The sequence below is a fragment of the Mytilus trossulus genome, chromosome 14 (assembly GCF_036588685.1).
Source record: "Mytilus trossulus isolate FHL-02 chromosome 14, PNRI_Mtr1.1.1.hap1, whole genome shotgun sequence".
NCBI lineage: Eukaryota > Metazoa > Mollusca > Bivalvia > Mytilida > Mytilidae > Mytilus > Mytilus trossulus.
The window spans coordinates 25,841,123-25,855,937 of NC_086386.1; the positions used below are offsets into that span (position 1 = coordinate 25,841,123).

Consider the following 14,815-nt stretch of genomic DNA (forward strand, 5'->3'; position numbering starts at 1 on the left):
CTTTTGTTATGTGTGTTTCTTGTTGCATGTAATGCTGACTACGAAAATAGAAGAAGCGATATGATTGCCAATGAGACTAGTTATCACCATAGACCAAATGACATAGATATAAATGGCTATATATCGGTGTATGACCTTAAAAAATTAGCAATACTCATAACAAATTGTAAGTTATAAAAGGCCATAACTTGATGATGAAGTGCTTAACTACCTTAACTACCTTGACTGGCTTTACAGCCCTTGCACGGTCGGTAATTTCACAACAAATAGAAGTTTTTAGGTACATTGACCGGCTATTCACCCCTTGCATAGTCCATAACTTTACAACATGTAAAACAATTTAAGGTAGATTCTTGGTATACAGCCATCTTGGATTTTACAATCGCAGTACACAATCAGTCTAGTTATTTGCTCAAATCTGCTGATTTTGAGACACATTGGCAATTTATTGGTTAGACTGATTATGTTTATAAAGAAGACTTGGAGATTTAATTTGTAATTCAAAATATTTAAACAAATATTAAACTTTTTGTTTTTAAATTAATTTTTTTTAAATCTTTTAGTACAAAAATTATACAGGACTGATACGGAAGTTTATCTTTTTTACTTGTAGCAAAAAACAAATTTGGTGACACTTTTGCTCTTTTCAACATATTAGAAAACCTATCTTCTAAAAGTTTGCATAGATTTCTGTTTATGCACACAAATGAGTTTTTTTCATGAACAATCTAACCTAATTTAGGCATTGTCAACAACACCTAGCTTGAAAAATAGCATGGTGACCCATACTTTTTATCATATTAAAAAAAAAGAAAAAAAGGCATATATATACCAATGATCTACCTTTACTTAAAAAATCAAAACCTGATTTATTAAATACATCAACCAACCTGTGAAACATGATCCTTAATTGGAACAGGCATATACAGAATTTGACAGGGTCAAACAGGTTTGTGATCTCTTAATCCTCCCCTAACCTTAGACAGTGGAGTAACAGCTCAATATGAATCAAAACTTGTAAAAGTAAATTGTTTGTGTTTTGGTCTATTTTTTTAGCTAAGACGTTAGATTAATTTATACTTTAGATTAAGGAGTATGAATGTCCCTATACAAAAAGACTAGAGACATAGACTACCAATCTAGTTAATCTTTTATGATTTCTTGCAAAAACAAAGATTTGTCTTGCTTAGTTGAAAGGACCGAGTGAGCTTTTCTCATCACTTTGACGTCCGTCATCCGTCGTCCGTTTTAAACTTTTAGAGAAAAAAAAACACTCCTGAAACTACTGGGCAAAAGTTAATCTAACTTGGCCACAATCATCATTTAGGTATCTAGTTTAAGAAATGTTTCCGATGGCCCTGTCCACCAAATAAAGTGGCACCCATTGCTAAAAATAGAACATAGGGATAAATATAGATTTTGATTTAAATCTATGAAACGCAAGCATTTAGAGCAAAACTGACAAGAGGTTAAATTGTTCATCAGGTTAAGATCTATCTGCTCTGAAATTTTCAGACAAATTAAGACAATCCCTGGTTTGAACGTTGTTGTCCCTTAATTGGTAATGTTTTTTTTTAGTTTTTGGTTATTATCTTCATGATTCTAAAAGATAAACTATTAACATCAAAATGTTCAGCAAAGTAAGATCTACAGAGAAACTAGACAGATTAAAAGATTAGACATACAAGTTCAACAAAATAGACATTTGTGTCATTCTCTTCTACAATATTTAAGAATCCGTTGTTTGATAACCGCATAGAACCAGGTGAGCGACACAGCCTCTAGTTAAAACTATTCCTAAGAAATCTTTTCAAAATTACAGTTGCTTTAATTACTATGTATGCCTAAATGTCATTGATGAGTCTTATGTAGGCGAAACACGTGTATGGCGAATTAAGTTATAAGTCTGGTACCTTTTATAACTATTAGCAAGTCGAAATGTTCTATTGTATTGTTTATTTGTGTATTTCTCTGTTCTGAATGTTTTTGTATTACTTGTACTGTAGTCCCGTCAAGTAATGTTTTCATTTGAGTGTTTATATTCAACATTGTCATACAAGTGCGAGGTTTAGCTACCCACACAAACAGATTTAGCCCACCAATTGTTTTCTTAAAATGTCCTGTAACACGTTCGGAAAATGGCAGTGATTATCATATAGTTCGTGTCTGTGTGTTGCATTGTCGTCTGGTTTTGTGTTGCACTTCAGTGCTTCTGTTGTTTTGTTATTTTCCACTTATAATTGAATATACAAAAAAAGATGTGGTATGATTGCCAATGAGACAACTATCCACAAAAGACAAAAATGACACAAACATTAACAACTATAGGTAATCGTACGGCCTTCAACAATGAGCAAAGCCTATACCGCATAGTCAGCTATAAAAGGCTCCGATAAGACAATGTAAAACAATTCAAACGAGAAAACTAACGGCCTCATTTATGTAAAATGATTTGTTTCCCTCCGATTTAGTTTGTAACCCGGATGTTTTGTCTCTCAATCGATTTATGACTTTCGAACAGCAGTATACTACTGTTGCCTTTGTTTATAATTACTTAGACCCTATTTCTGTGATTTTAAGTGTGGTTAACTGTATGTAATGAGAACGAAATCATATGTAGGAAAGTTTTCCCACTTAAAACTTGTATTTGAAGGCCTTGTACGTACTTTCCCTCAGAGCGAAAATCTATAACGTTTGCCCGGACAGCAGATGAATAAATTTGAAAGACTGAAAATAAAATACAGAAAATGCATTTCGTTTAAAAGCTATCAAGGTTTTTTGGCATTTCGTTTTTGTATAATAGACCAATATGACCAATGGAAATAAGTTTTTAATATTAAAGACTTGATCGCTGTCAAAGGCCACTAGTTTATAAACCGCAAGTTAAGATAGTCGATACGATTAATTTGTTACGCAGTTGCTATTGACCTAATACAATGGGGTCAGTAAATTCCATATTGAGTTTAGCTCTAAACATATATATATGGAATTTACTGAATCCATTTATATCTAACTCCATATAAATTGTGTAAGGCCCATAACACACTGTGTAACTATCATTATATCTCCTTGTTGTTTTGATAAACGTTATTAATAGATATGATCATATCGGGTATTGTCACAAACTTATTATATATAGACAAACAAAATTATCTTTTGATTGATAAAATAAACCTTTCACCGTAATACTACTTTTAAAAGAAGGTAAATATTATAACTAATTACTCGTCATTGGCATTCATATATAGGTATAAGTTTAGTTAGCAAAGGTACCATGCTTATAATTTAATACACGAGACGCGCGTTTCGTCTACATAAGAATCGTCAGATGACGCTCAGATCAAAATAGTTATAAAGCCAAACAAGTAAAAAATTGGAGAGCATTGAGGACCCAAAATTCCAAAAAAATGTTGGCTTATACGGCTAAAGTAATCCATGCATAGCATAAGAAAATTCTTAGTATTTCGAAAAATTTATACTTTTGTAAACGGGAAATTTATAAATATAACAATATAATTGATATTCATGTCAACACCAAGGTGCTGACTACTGGGTTGGTGATACCCTCGGGAACGAAACGTCCACCAGCAGTGGCATCGACCCAGAGGTGTAAATAGTTATCAAAGCATATCAAAGGTACCATGCTTATACTCACCAGACGCTCCTAAAAGTGAAATCAAATACCGGTACTTTGCAACAAATTTGGTTGTTATTCTTTGTAATTGAGAAAGTTGTGTACGAATTCTATTACATAAGAGTTCAACAAATAGTCATCAAAGATTTTTACATATTAGAATACTGAGATTGTTTTGACATGTCAATCCACCTACCTAATAAGAATATTGTTAGGTAAAATAAATCTGAATTTTGATATCATTTAGTAATACGACATATTTATGTCGTTGAGTTACTGCGGTTCTTCACACAGTTAGACTTTTGATAATAAAATAAACAAATTGCATCTTCGAATCCCAGTTTTGACGAAAATAAACGCTGAGTAAGATAAAAGTAATTGGATCATACAATTGAGAAGGAGGAATAGTAGTGTCAAGCGTAGCAAAAACTAGCGTTTATAACTAAATAAAAAAAATATGGTTACAGATTTGCAGTAGATCTTCAGAAATTAAATAGATATTCCCTACATATTATCATGTGATACTTATAAAATAATTTCTAAGAAACCAAAAATATCTATTTTTTGAAAAATAAAGCTAGACCTATATATAAGTAATAAATTATTGTATATATACATTTGCCATTGCAATACATTCCGACTCCTACATCGATCTTCCAATAAGATACATTACTAATATCAAGTTCAAACTTTGGGAAATGTCTTTCATGAACAGTTATTGTTAGTCATTTTAATGTTTTAATATTGTTGTTTGCAATCCCTTGCAGAATCAGCAACATCCGCATGATCACATTTCAAAAAGGGTGAAGATCATATACAAATTAATATTAACTGGAAAATACATTTTTAGAAATTTTGATTTATGTGATTAAATTCAATATTGGTTATTCTGCAAATCGACACTCTTGATAAACATATATTCAACGATGGTACTATTCTATAGTTTCATAGGAGTGCATAGTTTAATGCTTAATGGATTTTTGATACAAAACTTTTAAACAGTTCAACATTAAAACCTATATGGTTTTTTTTCGAAAATTATATATATCATATACATTATTTCAATCACATATGCAAACAGTTTCAATTTTTATGTAGAGAATGGAATCATAATTATAGCTACATCAACACATTGGATATGGCATTGACCACTGCATCCTTTTGGACGAATTCTACAGAATCATATAATACAACATTTACTCATACAACAAATGTGCCATTCACAGATGATACAATACCCGAATACTGGGGCTACATAACAGCTGGAATTGCGGTCCTATTTTTTGGCAGTGTTCCACTTCCTGTTAAAAAGTATGAAACGGGTGATGGTAAGCAAACGAAAGGAGTTGCCTAGAATATGAGGACAGTACAAACGTTTAGGTTTTTATTGTAGTTTAATTTGCTAAAATAATTGGTGATGATATTAATAAAAATAATGTACACGATGAATGGTTAAGGCATAATTTCTGTCACCAAAGTCTTAAGGCGATTGCAAATGACATCAACAAATCAAGTTTTGCAAAATACTGGATCAAGATTAACAGTGATAATCACATATATTAGTATGCTCTATGTAGACAAATTTCGAAGAATCAAAGAACAACTTCTATTTTGCGTGCTTTTAAAATAATATGACCATACTATTTCGTGTGTTTAATACCACCGTTTTGTTTAGGTTTTTTTTTTGGTTAAAATTGACAATTATTTTTTCTAATGTTTGGCTAAATAGTTTCAAAGTAAAAGATATACTAGAAGGTGTCATGAAAAGCTTTCATTATGTATGCTCCAAATCATAATTATGGATTAACTAACAAATGAGAATCAAATGAATTTCAAAAAGGAACGAAACCTGACGTGTCAACAGGGTATACTTCTTATGCTATGCATGCATCACTTGCAAGTAAAGTTCGCACTCAGTGAAAATATAACAATCGGGAATCAAATAAAAAAAATAATAAAAGACCACGCGAATATACTGGTTCCTAAAGAACTAAGCAAACATATGGCAAGTCTGTTTAGAAACCGACGACTCGTATCAAATAAATAATTTGTGATAATGACCCAACACTTAATGTGTCGATCGTTCAATTCGTTTTGATATTTCTGCAAATTTATATAAAAAACAAAAGAACTGTAGATTTTGGAGTAGGTTTTAAGATTTTGCGATAGCGCACATCTTCTTTAACCGTTAGACTAAGTACAATAGTTCACATCACAGTATTTCTAAGAACAACTTTAACTGTAGAAAAAGATTTTTGTGAAGTTTAGGTATCTTGTATAAAGGTTTGAGATTAACATCTGCATCGTCTGTTGTTTGTAAATACCAAATGGCGAGAAAGATGGATTTGAAATTTTTCTAAAATCAACTCTTCAGCAAAGATGTCACATATATATTAAACCACCATAAAAAGAATCATGTGAATGATAACATATTCTTACACCTATCAAACAACATGATAAAATAGACTTTACATATCAGTTGAACATATTGTTTTAAGTACAGGCCTTCATTAATATATATTTCAAGAAATAATCCCATTAAAATATAAATTTTCGGATGAAAGTTTATACAGGCGACATTTTCACATACGAAAATATTTTCACTCCTACAGTTTTGTTTTTCCAGTGGATATTTTGCTGTGGTGTAATGCTTGCCGGAATTGTGGTTCAATTAATTCGACAACAACCTCCGTTCTTCCCGATAGCAATGACTGGAGGCGTTGTCTTTGCATTCGGTAAATTTATTTTCTATTTTTCCCTTTTCCCCTTTATTTCATTTATAGTTTTAAATCTTCTTAGACATTATTACGAATTCTATATTAGTTTTACAAAGGTAAATTAACAATTATATGTACATATTGATGTGTGTATTGTCAGTTGCATTCTCTATTTTAGTTGTTGAACTAGAAACTGCTAACTTCAACCCTTCATCTATACATCACCTACAGAATAAGACTTTTTACAATTATTTTGAGACATTTTAACTTATGTGTCTGTTTGTTTTGTTCACGCAAGCATCATTATCAATATTATTAAATTTGAAGCGACTGTCGTTCAAGTGAGATGTTTAGCGTTTTTATACCAGGTTCAATCCACCATTTTCTACACTTGAAAATTCCTGCACCAAATCAGGAATATGACAGTTTTTGTCCGTTCGTTTTTTATGTGTTTTGTCATTTGATTTTACCATGTGATTAGGGAATTTCCGATTAAATTTTCCTCGGAGTTTTTTTGTGATTTTACTTTTCATATACATTACAAATACGTACAGTCATTTTCATTCATTATATCCTTTTTCTAAGAAGGATAATTGTCCTTATCACTTCCCTAACTTTATTCACCACTTTTCTATCTATCACAATACTGTTATATTCCTAGATTTTTATTTATTTTATTGCTGCAGGAAACATATGTGTTGTTCCTATAGTCAAGACCATTGGATTGGGCCTTGGATTTGGTATTTGGTCTATGGTATGTCTTCTTAGTGGATGGTCTACAGGAAGGTTTGCATTATTCTAAAAAAAAAACCTAATAACTTATAGAAAATTTTACCACAAGATTTAAACTCTTTCAGGAAAATTTGACTTTGGATGAATTTGGCTATATATACATGTCACATGCAGGTCGGTTTTAATCTGCAGCACCGAACGTACGTCGCATTTTATTTACTATCCATCACTTGATCACTTATAATTAGGTTTGTTCATACAAACTGAAAGTTATTACAGGCCTATAAATTCGAACGCCAGACACATGTTAGGTCTTCATAAGACAATTCAGTCAACGCTGGAGCACTAAAAAATAGAAATTCTGAAAAGGTTTGTCAAATACGGTTTAGGAAATCAACGCCTTCGGGAGAGATAGACCTAAGAGTTTCGGATGCATCAACATTTTAGGAACAATATATTTGCAGACGATGACCATATATATTCTATTTCATATAGCTAAATGGAACCCTTATGGGTGTTTTTTTTTTGCGATTAAATACTAATAATAACAAGTAAAATCTGTTAGTTTTATTAAATTATTTTTATTTGGACACCTTTTTGTTGGATCATTTTCATAGATCGATGATCAATATTTTGTATGCTTAATATAATCATTGATCTAAAAAAAAAAAAAGTAAAAATATATAAAGTATGACGGAATTCATGTTGTAACTATCTTTATTTAAAGTAAATCATGTAACAAATGCGTTAATATTCAAATCATTAATAACCAACGACACTCTATTCAATTACACTGCGTAATTTCCATGAACTGCTCGGGATAGACTTTGGCTATACTTTTTGGACCTTTTGGATTATAGCTTTTCATCTTTTATATAAGCTTTGGATTTCAAATCTTTTGGCCACAAGCATCACTGAAGAGACATGTATTGTCGAAATGCGCATCTGGTGCAAGAAAATTGGTACCGTTAATTTTATTACTTGTCTTTTAAGTAGAATTACCTTCTTAATTTATGTCAGGTTCTTATATTGTCAACATCATCATCAATGGAAAAAAAATCAGTTTTTTTTTCAGATTTGGATTTTTTGGTGTATATAAATCAATTCCAGAACATATTATCATGAACTACTCAGGTGTTATAATTTGTGTTTTAAGGTAAGCTTAATAATCAAACGCAAGAGGTTATTTCATTGTGAAGGGGTTTGACATAAGACAGAAATATCAGATCTAAAGTCATAAAAAACCAAACACAACAAATGTTGAAGCAGAGCGCTGAAATTAAGCACAAATAACACTCTTGAAGAACATATAGAGCTCTAGTAGAATCAGCACTGTTAAATATATTTCAATCGCTGAAATGAACAACTGACGAAATTTTCGATTTAGACACCTGGACATCTAGTGGTGACTTCTTGATTTTTTTGAATTACAACGATTTGGGGAAATCAAAATGAATGATAGATAAATACGCACAAGGTTGTGTTATGTGGTATTGCCTTTTTTTGTTGTTTTCCATTCGCTGGATGTTTTTGCGTTTTTGATATTGCCATTTCATAAAGGACTTTTTGTTTTGAATTTAATATTTTTGTTATTTTTTTATTTAACTATTTCATATTAGAATTGGAATCTACTAAAACATGTGTGTTATAAACTTCCATTAAAGCACACGGAAATCATGAGTACAAGTGAATCCAAATGATTTGATAAATAATTTTCTTTTCGCATTTACTCGATCAACATGATAAGTTTGTATAAACTACTGTGTCGGTGAAGTTGTTTTTTCTTGTTATGAAAACACATCTAAAACCTGTAAAACTATTACCAGTCGTCCTCTCTTGCTGTCTTTTAGTGCATTTGTATTCGTTATGGTGAAGACTGAAGTAACACCTCCAGAAGACGAAGAGACAGAAGCTTTGTTGGCAACTGTAAGTTATGAAATACTAGCATAAACATTCAATATTTGCTATTCTAGTAATTGTTTCAGTTAAGCACATTGATGGTCAGTTTATAGTTTCGTATATTCTTGGTCTTATTCCAATAGTTCGGCTCTTCAACATCTTTCTTATGTTCAGGATTAATAAATCAATGTTCAGTTATAACATTCTAAAAAATCACCGATTAACCTGAATTATTCCATTCAACGTTGCTAATGAGAAGCTATTTATTTTTCGTAACAAATGATAACAAACAAAATGTAATGCTATAATCGTGATGTTAGGACTAATCTTAATATCGATACAATGTCTAAACACTGTATCAATATTTTCAGGAATTTCCAAAAAATGCCAGTAGCATAAACATTGACACTGCAATTGAGGAAATTTCCTACGTTGACATGCTCTCTCCTTGTATGCGAAAAATTGTGTGAGTAAAATATCTCAATGATCAATTATGTTATATGTACCTGGTTATTGAAGTTTAGTTAATGCAATCGCATCACTTAATTATTTACACCGTTTTTTCCATGGCATAATCAACAATAACAAAAACATAAAACAATAGTAATGCAACCTAACCGAAAAATAAGTGTCTTAAATGTATCACTCAGCACTGGAAAATGTTCGAGTAGAATGGCCTTCTAAATATATTTAACGTGTACGCAGCTGTATATTGAGGTTTTGAAGAGGCTTGATCAAGATATGAAGCAACGGTACAGTAACTGACTCATGTTGGTTTGATAAGTCTTTACATCTATTGCTAGTAGATCTTTTGAACAAAATGCTTCATTTTCTTCTTAATCATAAGTTGCCAAATCTAAAAAAAAGCGTTGCAATGTTTATAATTCATTCTCATTTCAGAGGACTGATTCTATGCGTATTTTCTGGTCTTATGTATGGACAAATGTTTACTGGCGCTACATATGTACAAAATCATCTATATAATTACCCAGGGGCAACGCTAAATGGTATCAGTATTAAAACAAAATTTAGATGTACATTTTTCAGTCTGCTAAAAGTTTTTTTCTAAAACAAAAGACTCGAACTAATAGTACCGTCAGTAGCCTACAGCTATGTGGCTTGTAGATGTAAATTATTGCATTGGTTGTTATGAATTATAGTTATAAAAAAAATCTTTATATAATAAAGTAATAACAACTATAGGCATACAACATATAAACTACACAAAGTGTACATCGATAGCAGAAGGTAGTTTGAAACATATTACAACATGTTTAAGAGATCTTAAAAATATACATTATTTCCCGTGCCTAAGGGAAATATGAAGATTTGTTCACTCAAAGTGAAAAATATTTCACAAGGGCATCGCCCAAGGGTAATATGACTTTTTGAGGCTGAAAAAATCTTCATAGTTCACGAAGCCAAGGTAAATGAATGTTTTATTCCACTGACTATACTTTTTTTTTACTTCTGAATATAAGATTTACATACTTGTTTTCTTATCTGTTTTGTTTTATAAGTGAACACAGCATACACAATGATAATCAGTACCTATTTAAAGTGAATTAATTATCTAGTCTTTTCTATGTGTTTTTAGATATTAAAAATATTTTTAAAACAAACCCTATAAAAATATTTTATTTAAACATTTACCGCGGATAAAGTCTCACGAGGCAGTCCTGACATTCAGACGTTCAGATTGTAATACGATACTCAGGGGGGAATATGCTGTTTTGTTCGACGTCACGTGTGATCCTTTCAACCAATCAAATGTTGATTTCGCTATCAAAACCAACATGCAGTAGAATACATTCTGTAATTGTATTGCCCGGATTTCGTTTTAAATGAATAAATGTGATGTCAATGATATAGCTGCATACAAAAAAGTAAGATGCTAAGAAATAACAGACGAGTTCCTTACACTTTAATTTTATTTTTAGTGTACGGTAACATCAAAAGTGATTTTTTTTTTATTAATAACATGAATACATATGTTGTTCGATCAATCGTGTTGAAATACGGGAATCTATAATATTACAATGTTTCTTAGTTTTAAGTTGATAACAAATGTCCATGATTTAAATCAAACAATTTTATATTTCAGGTTTGGATTATGTTTTTGCAGATTTTGTGGCGTATATTTGACAAGTACGGCTTTTTTTATTACATACATAATAGTTATGAAGTTTAAACCAAAGGTCTATCCAAAAGTAATGATACCTGCCTTGATATCAGGTGTCATGTGGGCAATTGGAAACAGTTGTTGGTTTATAGCAAATAGAGCATTGTCAATACCAGTAGCATTTCCTATTGTTACAACTGGACCATCGATTGTAGCTTCTTTATGGGGTGTTCTTGTCTTCAAAGAAATTAAGGTAAGAATATGCTTGAGTGTATACCGTCGAATTTTGTTTTACGTAAATAAAAGATATGTGCTTTGTTTTTTGTTCTTCATGCTATTATAACATCTATGCTTTTGAAACATACTATTGAAAAGGTGATGTCTATTTAAATGAAGGCAAAGGAAGTAAACCGGTGTTCAAAAGTCATAAATCGATTGAGAGATATCAAAGCAGGGTTACAAACTAAATTCGAGGGAACCAAATAAACTATAAGAGGAAAACAACGTGAGAACCGAGATTCTGAAGTGCAAGAAAAACAAACGACAACATTCATAGAAACGAACTATTTGATAGCAACTGCCAAATCCCTGACTAGGTAATCGCCATCGTTTCCATGACATCAACAACCAACTTTGCAAACACCAAAATAGAATCGAAAAAAAGCATGAATCCAAATCTTGCTTAATTAAAATATTTTTAGAGCTTATAAAATATCAATGCCCAAGTAGTGATATGACAGTAAATGTGCTATATGGATTGTATGATATGCGTAGTAGTTTAGTTTTTCATCTTTGGATTTGTGCGTATGCGGGTATTGTGGTATATTGTACCCTGTGGCATTTATGGTAATACCTGTTATCCATTTTTATGTATCTTACCATTTGATTTCGAGTTAATTATTATTTTACTTATTAATATATATAAAAATGTTATATCAGTTTCATAAGAAATGTTATATGTGACTGATTAATGCCTGTTTTACGACAAAAAACAAATAAAACTTTCCTCATTGCTTAACTTTGATTATAACTTGAAAAACATGTGGTCTAAAAAGGTTATTTGCAAAATGACATCCTGTTCTAATCTGACAAATAACGTATTGCTTTACTAGTATTTCAAACCGTGTGATTAGAACAGATGCATCAAATGCTATTTGATTAAAAAAAAAACTTTGATACTCAATTTGTGATAAGGACTCTACATCCTGTACGCTTGGCAAGCATGTATCCACACAAAGATAAACACGATCGGGATACGCACATTAAGCTATATAGCATTAAACTAAATAGTTGTTCATATACAGTTATGCCACTTATAATACGGTATTACATCATGGTTTTATTTATATCTCGGGATTGCATTATGGTGTGTTCATAATGTCTGCACTAACTAGTAATACATTGGATGTGTACTAAGTAATTTAAATTCAGATAAGGATTTTTTAAATTAGCTTTAATTGGATATAAAAAAGCTTTCTGTATAACCACATTAACGAGTTCTGAAATTAATTTAAGTCGGTGCTATGTATATTTAGGCGTTTTTGTGCTTTATATCAGTTTGATGAGTCCGTGCTTCTTAACGGATGTTATTGTCTGTTTCTATAGTGTACTGTTACAACATAGTCCCCGGTTAGAGGGCGGATTGAGCGCTCGCTAACATGTATAACCCCGACACATTCTGAATATGCATGTTCAAAATCAGGAGCCTGTATATAAGTGATTGTCCTTGGTCGCTAAATATTATTTTTGTTTTCCGGTTATCATATTCCACAAATCAGGCCATTGATGTTTTCCATTGAATTGTTTTTAATTTTGTCATATCTGGTCTTTCGTTGTTTGCTATATTGTAGGGTGTTGCCGAAAGTTGACGGCATTACGATGACTTACAGTTGATAACTTTTATATTATGTGGTCTCTGCTAGACAGTTGTCTCATTGGTAATCATGCTACGTTCCCCCATTTTTATATTAATTTATAAGATGAATGATGAAGATATTGACTTCTTATTTCTACATTATCAACGTTTGATCGACCAATGATATCAACAATGATATTATTACGTGAGCCGTTTATCTACCGGTATATATCTATTCACGTGTCTTTTTATCTGTTAGTTATCAACCAATTTATCACTGCAACTACAATGTAGTCGTTTATGGATGTATTGTCATTTAATTCTGACTATTAAAATTAAGAAACAAAAGTTTCTTAGAAAATACTGTTGTTTTTTTTTACGCTCCCCATTATTTTATTTTTCTCTCACTCTGTGCGTATTCGACACTCTTTCAGGGCATATAAATGAACACATTGTCTTGTCCTAAAAGAGGTTCTTACAATGGAAGGCGTCATATCACTTTTCTGTCAATTATTTTTGCTAATGGGTACCTTATCAGCTGAGCTAGGTAAAAAAAAAAAGAGGTTCTTACAATGGAAGGCGTCATATTACTTTTCTGTCAATTGTTTTTGCTAAAGGGTACACAACAGGTACCTTACCAGCTGAGCTAGGGGAGGGTGTTTAAATGTTTTCTAGCTATGGGAAGCAATGCTTTACTAGAAAAATGTTTTAACTACTTTCACCTCTGCATGTATATGTATATCCTTTTAATTTCAGGGTACACGTAATTTACTGATCCTTGTGATAGCATTTACAATGGGCATCACAGGTGCAATTATGGCTGGAGTATCGAAGAACTAGTTTTAAAAGACAGTAGCATAACGGGAGAGTTGATTGTAATTTTATCTTATTAAACTTTACAGCTTACGACAAATGCCTCTATTTCGTAAGAACGTCCTTTAAACAACTATGTTTTGTGTCTTCTTTCGCCTAGATATTTTGTAAACCTGAGTGAGAAATTGACCCTGACTCAAGGATAAGGTAGCTGAAATCTATAGACAGTAAACGTCGATATTAAAAAATAAATTATGTTAACCTATCATTAATGACGACATAAAAAAAAAGTTATGTACAGATACGTATTCGGTGTTCTGTTTTCATAAAACTCCATCAGAGCCAAACTTTGTTTGAATGTGAAATAAATGGTTCGAAATGTTTACGATTGGATTTGCACTGTGTGTCATACCGTATAGCGGGTTATTTTCGCGGGGTGCAAATTTTCGCTTAATTTCGCGGACAGAACTTAATCGCCAAACTAAATTCCGCCAAATTAAAGGTGTACATAAGTTTTAATCCGCCAAAATAATAACCGCCAAAATATTTCGTATACCTTGTTCAATGAAAATCGCGAAATTTTATACCCGCGAAAATAACCCGCCATACGGTATACTGTTCTTATAGCGTGGATGTTTTCTGGTTTCTTTGTAACTAGTACTTTTTTGGATATATATGATAATTATCCGAAATCGATCAATCCACATTTCGACCGTAAGTAAAAGGAACCATCTATAACATATATAAAGTAATGTTTCTCTATAGGCTGATGAATATCAACCAATCGTTAATGTTTGAGTGATCCTTTGTCGTATTTGATTTCTTATAAAAAATATTTACAAATGGTTTTCATTCTTTTGAAAATTGTTGTATATTAAATTTCAAATAAGAATGAGAAAAGTCTAATCAGATTTCTATTTTTAACTTTGTGTATGTGCAATACAAATTTATATATTTATCAACATGTATAAGGATTTATCTTTGTAACGTTAAATATTGTAAATAGTTGAATATCTATATTTATGTTATATGTAGATGTAGAT

General features: G+C 31.4%; 1 pseudogene; it reads left to right on the plus strand.

Annotated features, from left to right (window-relative positions):
- The first annotated feature begins 6,253 nt into the window (after positions 1–6,253).
- On the plus strand, positions 6,254–14,108 carry LOC134697242 (transmembrane protein 144-like; annotated as a pseudogene).
- Positions 14,109–14,815: the final 707 nt, after the last annotated feature.